Source organism: Pan paniscus, chromosome 9, assembly GCF_029289425.2.
Source record: "Pan paniscus chromosome 9, NHGRI_mPanPan1-v2.0_pri, whole genome shotgun sequence".
In the NCBI taxonomy this organism is placed as follows: domain Eukaryota; kingdom Metazoa; phylum Chordata; class Mammalia; order Primates; family Hominidae; genus Pan; species Pan paniscus.
The window spans coordinates 87,071,305-87,078,829 of record NC_073258.2 but is presented as its reverse complement, the minus strand read 5'-3'; the positions used below and the strand labels follow the sequence as shown (position 1 = coordinate 87,078,829).

At 42.4% G+C, this 7,525-nt stretch overlaps 1 non-coding gene across 1 annotated transcript; it reads right to left on the bottom strand.

Moving 5' to 3' along the window:
• Positions 1-7,188: 7,188 nt before the first annotated feature.
• Positions 7,189-7,295, bottom strand: LOC112441217 (U6 spliceosomal RNA). Its single transcript, XR_003029165.1, has one exon. It is a non-coding gene; the product is annotated as a U6 spliceosomal RNA (small nuclear RNA).
• Between the last annotated feature and the right edge of the window lie 230 nt (positions 7,296-7,525).

The following is a 7,525-nucleotide window of genomic DNA, read 5'->3' as shown; positions in this document are numbered from 1 at the left end:
ATCATTTCTGAGAGTCAGAAATCTGGGAATGGCTCAGCTGGATAGTTCTGGCTCAGGGCCTTTCATGGAACTTTCATGGAATCAAGCTGTGGGCTGCAATCTCTCTCTCTTTTTTTTTTTAAGAGATGGGGTCTCCCTCTCACTTTGTTGCCCAGACTCATCTTGAACTCCTGGGCTCAAGCTATCTGCACACCTCAGCCTCATCCTCCCAAAGTGCTGGGATTACAGGTGTGAGCCACCGCACCTGGCCTTCTGCAATTTTTAGAGACTTGAGTCTTGACTAGAGATGACAAATCTACTTCCCAGCTCACTGACATGCCTGTTGGCAGGAGGCTACAGTTTCTTGTCATGTGGGCTTCTCTGTAGGTCTGCTCAAGACGGCTTTTCCCCAGAGATATGCAAAAGAGAGAGCACATCTAAGAAAGCCCCCAAGAGGAAGCTGTAGTGTCTTTTACAACCTAATCTCATAAGCAGCATATGAGATCTGCCATTTTCACTTCTGCCATTTTGTATTGGTCACAGAGACCAACCCTGGTACAAAGCAGGAAGGGACTACACAAGGGTGTGAAAACCAGGAGGTGGGGCTCACTGGGAGCCACCTGGAATGCTTGCTATCGAAGGTACCCAACACACTGGAAGAGAAGAGGAGCCAGGAAAAGTTTTTTGAAGCTTAAGTTCAGGTGCATTTTTACTGCTTCTCACAGTCTCTGCTGGATATTGGGCTATTAAGAGGGAACATTTTTTTTCTATTTAGATTATTCTGCTATTAAACAAAAATGACATTGTAAATAATACAGAGCAGACTTAGAGCTGTCCAGAAGTGATAATGACTTTGCTGGTGGGTTTCCAGAGCAGCTGCATCCTGGTGAGGTCAGGCCCCACTGGCCCCTTGTATGGCCTTTCAAGTCCATAGACCACTCAGAGATGACCACCAATAACGACTACTTGCCACTGTTAATAGTGCACCTCACACTGTACTGCAATCATGTGCTTATGTGTCTGATATCCCTCTAGACTGCCCTGAGTGGGCAAGGAACATGTCTCTGGCACATGACTGTGTCTACCATCCAGGATGATGCTTGGCACTGTGCCTAACTGTTGGATGGAAAAAATTAACGGAATTTAAATAAATTCAGAGGACACTGAAAATGCCATTGGCTCAATACAGGTAAATAATTATGTTTATGGAATTAGGCTAGGTGATTCCTGAGTTACAGGCCCTATGATATATGCTTTGCATATTTTATTTAATACTCATAATAAGCCTATGATAAGTGTAATTATCCCCATTTAATAGATGAGGAAACTAAGGTCATACAACTAGAAAATGGCAGAGCCTGGATTTGACCCCAGGCCTATCAGACTCCAAAGCCTGTGCAACTAATCTTATCATATCTAGTGGTAGATCTTCTCAAACAAACAATTGCAGATCTGAGGGACTTTTGGTGACTAAAAATCAGATAAAAAAATTAAACAGCTTTAAGGAACAATTTGCCCAACATCTAAGAGCCAGATATTTTCCCTACATACACATGCCTGTGTGTACACACACACACACACAAACACACACACACAAACACACACCCCTTATTTTTCCAGGAAAGCCTAGCTTAAGTTCCACCTCTTCCAGGAAGCCTTCCTCGACTCACAGTGATGTTTGTCTCCCTCAAACTCCTGCTGCACTTGCAATGGTGCCATTCAGCTGGTATTTACCCTAAGGAGTCTTGATTTGCAGTTTATCCTGTTTGTATCTCAGGTTCATGGGTTTCTTCTCCATACACTGAAAAAGCTGGACTACTTCCCAAAGGACCTTTTTGTCTTGCATATCGTAGGAGGTACTTCCTTACTCCCCACTGGCACATCACCTCCTTGCAGGAAGGCTCATGTTTTTGCATGTGGCAGGCCCTCACTGACAGCAGTGCTTTTACCCGATCAGGTTGGAAGAACCCACTCTCTATTGTCTCCTGACTATATCGAAAATTCCTAGAGACCCTTTATTATGTCCCAGCATCTAGTGGAGGGCATGGAGTATAGGAGGTTCTCCATAAGGAAATCCTGGATAAATACATGAGTGAGTGAATAAATGAAAATGGTGGCAATGGTTGTAACTTTAATGAAAACCTCTAGTATCCTCGGCATTACTACATTAACAGGAATAATGTCTTCTACTTGTTTTGTGCTTTGCCTTTCTCCAGGAAGCATCTCCTTCAGGCCCTTTTCCTCCCGCCAGGGATTTTGCCTACGGAACTAGGACAGAACACTTGAAATCAGAGTAGGCAGAGCTAGAGACACATGGACAAACTTTGACTTGGCTTGTTTCAAACTGCCTGCCAACCCATCACCCTTCTGTTTGGACTTATTACCACATTACCTTCCTTTACTGCAAGATGTTTTCATAACATGAAGCAGTGCCCCAGCCTACAGCTTTATTTGCACAGGTTATATCTATGATCAGCTTCCTTTCAGATGCCATCCCCCATGTCCCACAGGAGGGGAGGAGGTTGCTCCTTCATCTTAGCAGTGGCATTTCCCCCCTGGATCCCACTGTCAAATGGGAGATTTCTAGGAAGCCTCCTTCAACAGCTGCTCCTACCCAGGATCAGAGGCCTCCTCTTAGTCTCCCTCAGTGTCTCTGCTAGGACCTTCCCTTGTTTTACCTTTTTTTCTATTTTCTGCCTTACTGTCAGGAAGGCATATGGTGCAGTAGTAAAGAGCATGGGTTTTGCAGTTAGAGCTGGATTTTCATCCTGGATCTGCCTTTTATTAGCTATTCAGCTTGGGCGAATTACTAAACTTCTTTGGGCTTCAATTTTCTTATCTGTGAACTAGGAAGAATACTATTACCCACTTCATAGGGTTATTGTGAGGTTTACTACTGCAAGGGGTTCAGAACAGAGCCTGCAAACAATACACACTTCAGTAAATGTTATCTATCACAACTATTATATGGTGTGTTGACTGCTGACACTGAGGATGACATGGGTAGCAAGAGACTGGGGTGAGTTTTCATCATCATCAACATTTTGATGGAAAAAGAAAGAAATTCAGATTTACCGGCAGGGCACGGTGGCTCAGGCCTGTAATCCCAGCACTTTGGGAGGCTAAGGCAGGCGGATCACCTGAGGTTAGGAGTTCAAGACCAGCCTGGCCAACATGGCAAAACCCCGTCTCTACCAAGACCAAAAATTAGCTGGGGATGGTGGTGCATGCCGGTAGTCCCAGCTACTTGGGAGGCTGAGGCACAAGAATCATTTGAACCCAGGAGGTAGAGGTTGCAGTGAGCCAAGATTACACCACTGCGCTCCAGGCTGGGCGACAGAGCAAGACTCTGTCTCAAAAAAAAAAAAAAAAGAAAGAAATTCAGATTTACTGAACAGCAGACTGAGAGCCTTAGTTATCCAAACACATTTAATATTTAGAAGGAACCCAACTTGCTGGAAAAGCTCAGGGGGTAAAGCCAGTTGCTCCACGTCACACAGCCAGGGTGGGAAGCAGGTTTTTCTGACTCATTTCTTTCCCTGTTCCCCAGCAGACCCTTCTGGGGCGCACTGGAGCTTTTTGTTTTGATCTTCTCAGGGATGAACCCATGTGTTTACCTTGATCATTGATGATCAACGTCATCAATTGATGAGATGAAGGCCATCCTTTCTCACACTTACAGCTAACACTGCTGTGTATGTTTTGCTCCTACATTTTTCCCACTTCCTTTAAGTGGCCTCAAGATGTTCATTGAGTCCTGCTCCAACTTCTCTTTTCCACTCAGCACCCGTGTCTCTGGTTTCCTGGCAAACTCTTTTTGCTATCTCTGGCCCTATCGCCCTCCTCCTTTTGTTACCCAGAAATTCATTCTCACGGCCTCAGCTTACCTTGTGTCTGGGACTGTCTGTGCTAACCTCAGCAGGATTGGTATCAGAAGCCCAGGCCAGGCCTGAGCTGGCTCAGCTTCATGCCAGGCTGGGGCTGGGGGCTGGGGGCTGGTCATAGGGGAACCAGGGGGATGACAGAGACAGGAAAGTGGCTTCCCTAGCAGGTGAGGGCAGACAGTGTGCCTAGAGATGCCACAGAAGCAATTGAGAAGTTAGGAATGCTCTGCCAGGGCTCCTGGGAGATCTCACAGGGAGGAAATCTGCAAGGCCTTGGACCTAGGGGAGTTAGGATAAGGCAGGCTGAATGCTAGGTTTTGGGTCAGGAGGTTTTGGGTCAGGAGGAATTCAGTTCCAACAGGATCCAAAAACGGAATGTGATTGGGAATTTTTGAACAGGCCCAGTTTCAGTCTATTTGTAATAATAAACCATTAGATTGTTCCAGAAAGTCCATTATTTTGGCATCCAGACTGAATGATCCAGGCTGCCTCTCCTACACAGAAATTATACTAAAAATCCTTTGGTAGACATTGGGTTCTGATTTTTAGTTCTGAAAATCCAGTCTCTGTACGTAACCCATATTCCATCATCTAAAATATCTAGGATATGATATATGCTATCATCATATTCCATTTTTCTAACTTCCTGGGATAAATACTTTTGCCTACCATCCTATTTCTTCTGTCAAATTTAACAAGTTTTAATTACACAAGTGATTATAAATAAATGAATACATTCTTTGCATTTTATTTTTTAAGAGACGAGGGCCTTACTAGGTTTCACTATGTTGCCTAAGCCTGGTCTTGAACTCCTAGTCTCAAGCGATCCTCTTGCCTCTGCTTCCCAGAGTTCTGGGATTATAGGCATGAGCCACTGCACCTGGCCTGCAAAATGTTTTTAAAATAAACAAGTAGAAAGTAAAAAGTAAAAATCTTACATATTCCCACTCAACCCCACCTTCTTCTGTAAGTTACCGTGCTATCAGTTTCTGCCATAAGTTTCTCTACGCACTTACATATTTAGGAACATGCAATGGCATACACGGTTAGGGGTTTGGGAAAGAGAGGGGTGGACTACCGTGGCACAGGGAAGTATTTTATCCCTGGCATTAAGCCCTTTGCATGTCTGTTCTTGAACTCCTAGCCCCGAGCGATCCTCTTGCCTCTGCCTTCCAGAGTTCTGGGATTATAGGCGTGAGCCACCGCACCTGGCATGCAAAATGTTTCTCAGAATAACCCTATGAAATAGGTACTGCATATTGTCATCCCTAGTTGACTGCTGAAGCAGTTAAGGTAATCTCACCCAAAGCCCCAGGACTAGTAAGTAGCCAAACAGGGATTTGAACCACAGCACTTTAACTCCAGTGTTGGCACTGTTTACTGGCTGTGCTATGGGAGCCTCCTGGTGTTCTCTCTATTTTTTACTTAATTTACAGTGTAAATGGACTCTTCTACAAACTTTTCTCCAGGTTAGATAGCTAGAAATGGAAAATTTTGATACATACTTCCAAGTTGCTCTCTAGAAACTGTGATAACAACTGATACTCCCAGAGAGTTTGAGAGTGTCATTTCCCCTGAAGTTTTGCTAATGTTGGATTTTATTGTTTATTCATTTTTTACAACCTGAAGACTAAAAATATTTCAGACTTATTTTAAGTTACATTTCCTTATGTACCCATGAGACTGAACATTGATATAAGCTTATTGACCACTTACATTTCTTCCTCTGTTTAATTACCTGTTCAATTCCTTGCTTCATTTTTTAATAGTTTAATTTGTATTTTATATTCACTGATAAGTGCTCTTTATGTATTAAGGATATTAATCTTCTGTTGTATAATTGGCAAGTAATCTGTCCTTTTCACTCTTTAACTTTTGCTTATAGTATTTTTGTTGTATATTTCTGGTTTTTTAATTGAGATTTTATTCGGTTTATAGATCAATTTTTGTTTTTTTTTAAGACAGGGTCTCACTCTGTTGCCCAGGCTAGAGTGCAGTGGTGCGATCTCGGCTTACTACAACCTCTGCCTCCCAGGTTCAAGTGATTCTCATGCCTCAGCCTTCTGAGTAGCTGGGATTACAGGCATGTGTCACCATGCCAGCTAATTCTTGTATTTTTAGTAGAGACAGGGTCTCACCACGTTGGCCAGGTTGGTCTCGAACTCCTGACCTCAAGTGATCTGCCCACCTTTACCTCCCAAAGTGCTGGGATTACAGGCATGAGTCACCGCACCCAGCCTTTTAGATCAATTTGAGGAGAAATGACACCTTCACATTATTGATCCTCCATTCAGGAAATGGTACATCTCTCCCATTATTTGTTGTTGTTTAGTAAGGTCATGAAGAATATTTATTCCTATATTTAAGTATTTTTATTTTCTAAAATTTCCCATTCTCTTCATTTGGGAATTAATGCAAGATTTTTACTAACTTTTTAAATATTAGGCATCAAAAACTACTTAGACAACTGTAGGTTTGCTAGTTTCTCACCTTGTCACTGTTCCTTGTATATAGCATCTTCTTTTCTTAAATTTAATTTTCCTTCATGGCTCACTGCAGCCTTGACTTCCTGGGATTAAGTGATCCTCCCACCTCAGCCCCCCAAGTAACTAGGACTACAGGCACATGCTACCACACCCAGTTAATTTTTGTATTTTTGGTAGATACAGGGTTTCCCTGTGTTGCCCAGGCTGGTCTTGAACTCCTGAGCTCAAGCAATCCGCCCTCCTTGGCCTCCCAAAGTACTGGGATTACAGGTGTGAGCCACCACCCCGGCCTAGTTTCCTATTTCCATTTTGAGGTGCCTGACTTAATGTTCTACAAGCAGTAATCAGTTTAAATTTTGTGGACCAACTAGGTAAAGCAGTTAATTATAATTATGCTATTATCATGCATGAATATACATTAGAGTGGTGCAAATGCTTTATTTGAGATATTTAAATTTTTATGTCCTCTAAATTAAAGATTGAGTAGCAAATCGAAATTAAAACTAGAGGAAAAGTCAAAGTTCACCTTCTAGCTAGAGTTGTTATAGCAACTCCAGGAAATAAATCTGCATACACAGAAGGGAGAGCAAGAGAAAATAACTGTTGATCTCTAATATGAGCTCTAGGCAATTGTTTTTCTATTTCTTCAATACTTTCATGTTGAGATGACTAGGATTATGATTCTTTCTTTCATGTATTCCATTATATTCTCTGTCATATTTTTCTCTTGAAACCTGTCTCAGGAAGAATCAACTTTCTGAAGGAGACAGAATCATCATGCCTTCACATTCCTAAAGATGGGGTAACCTGGGTTTGTTCTTTCTCTCTCTATATATATGTTTAATATGGAACACTTCATGAATTTGTGTGTCATTCTTGTGCAGGGGCCATGCTAATCTTCTCCGTATCTTTCCAATTTTTAGTATATGTGCTGCCGAAGCCAGCATGGGGTTTGTTCTTTCTGATCCCATTTGGTTCATTCATTCATTCAACAAATATTCCTTGAGCATTTATGACACTGGTTTTCAACCTGGTTACATAATAAAACCACCCAGGGAACATTTCCAAAATACCATTACCAGGTTTCACCCATAGATTAATGGAGACCAGGCCAGGCCTGTACATTTCTAAAGCTCCTCAAGCAATTAAGATGCATATGAGGGTTGAACACAGCTG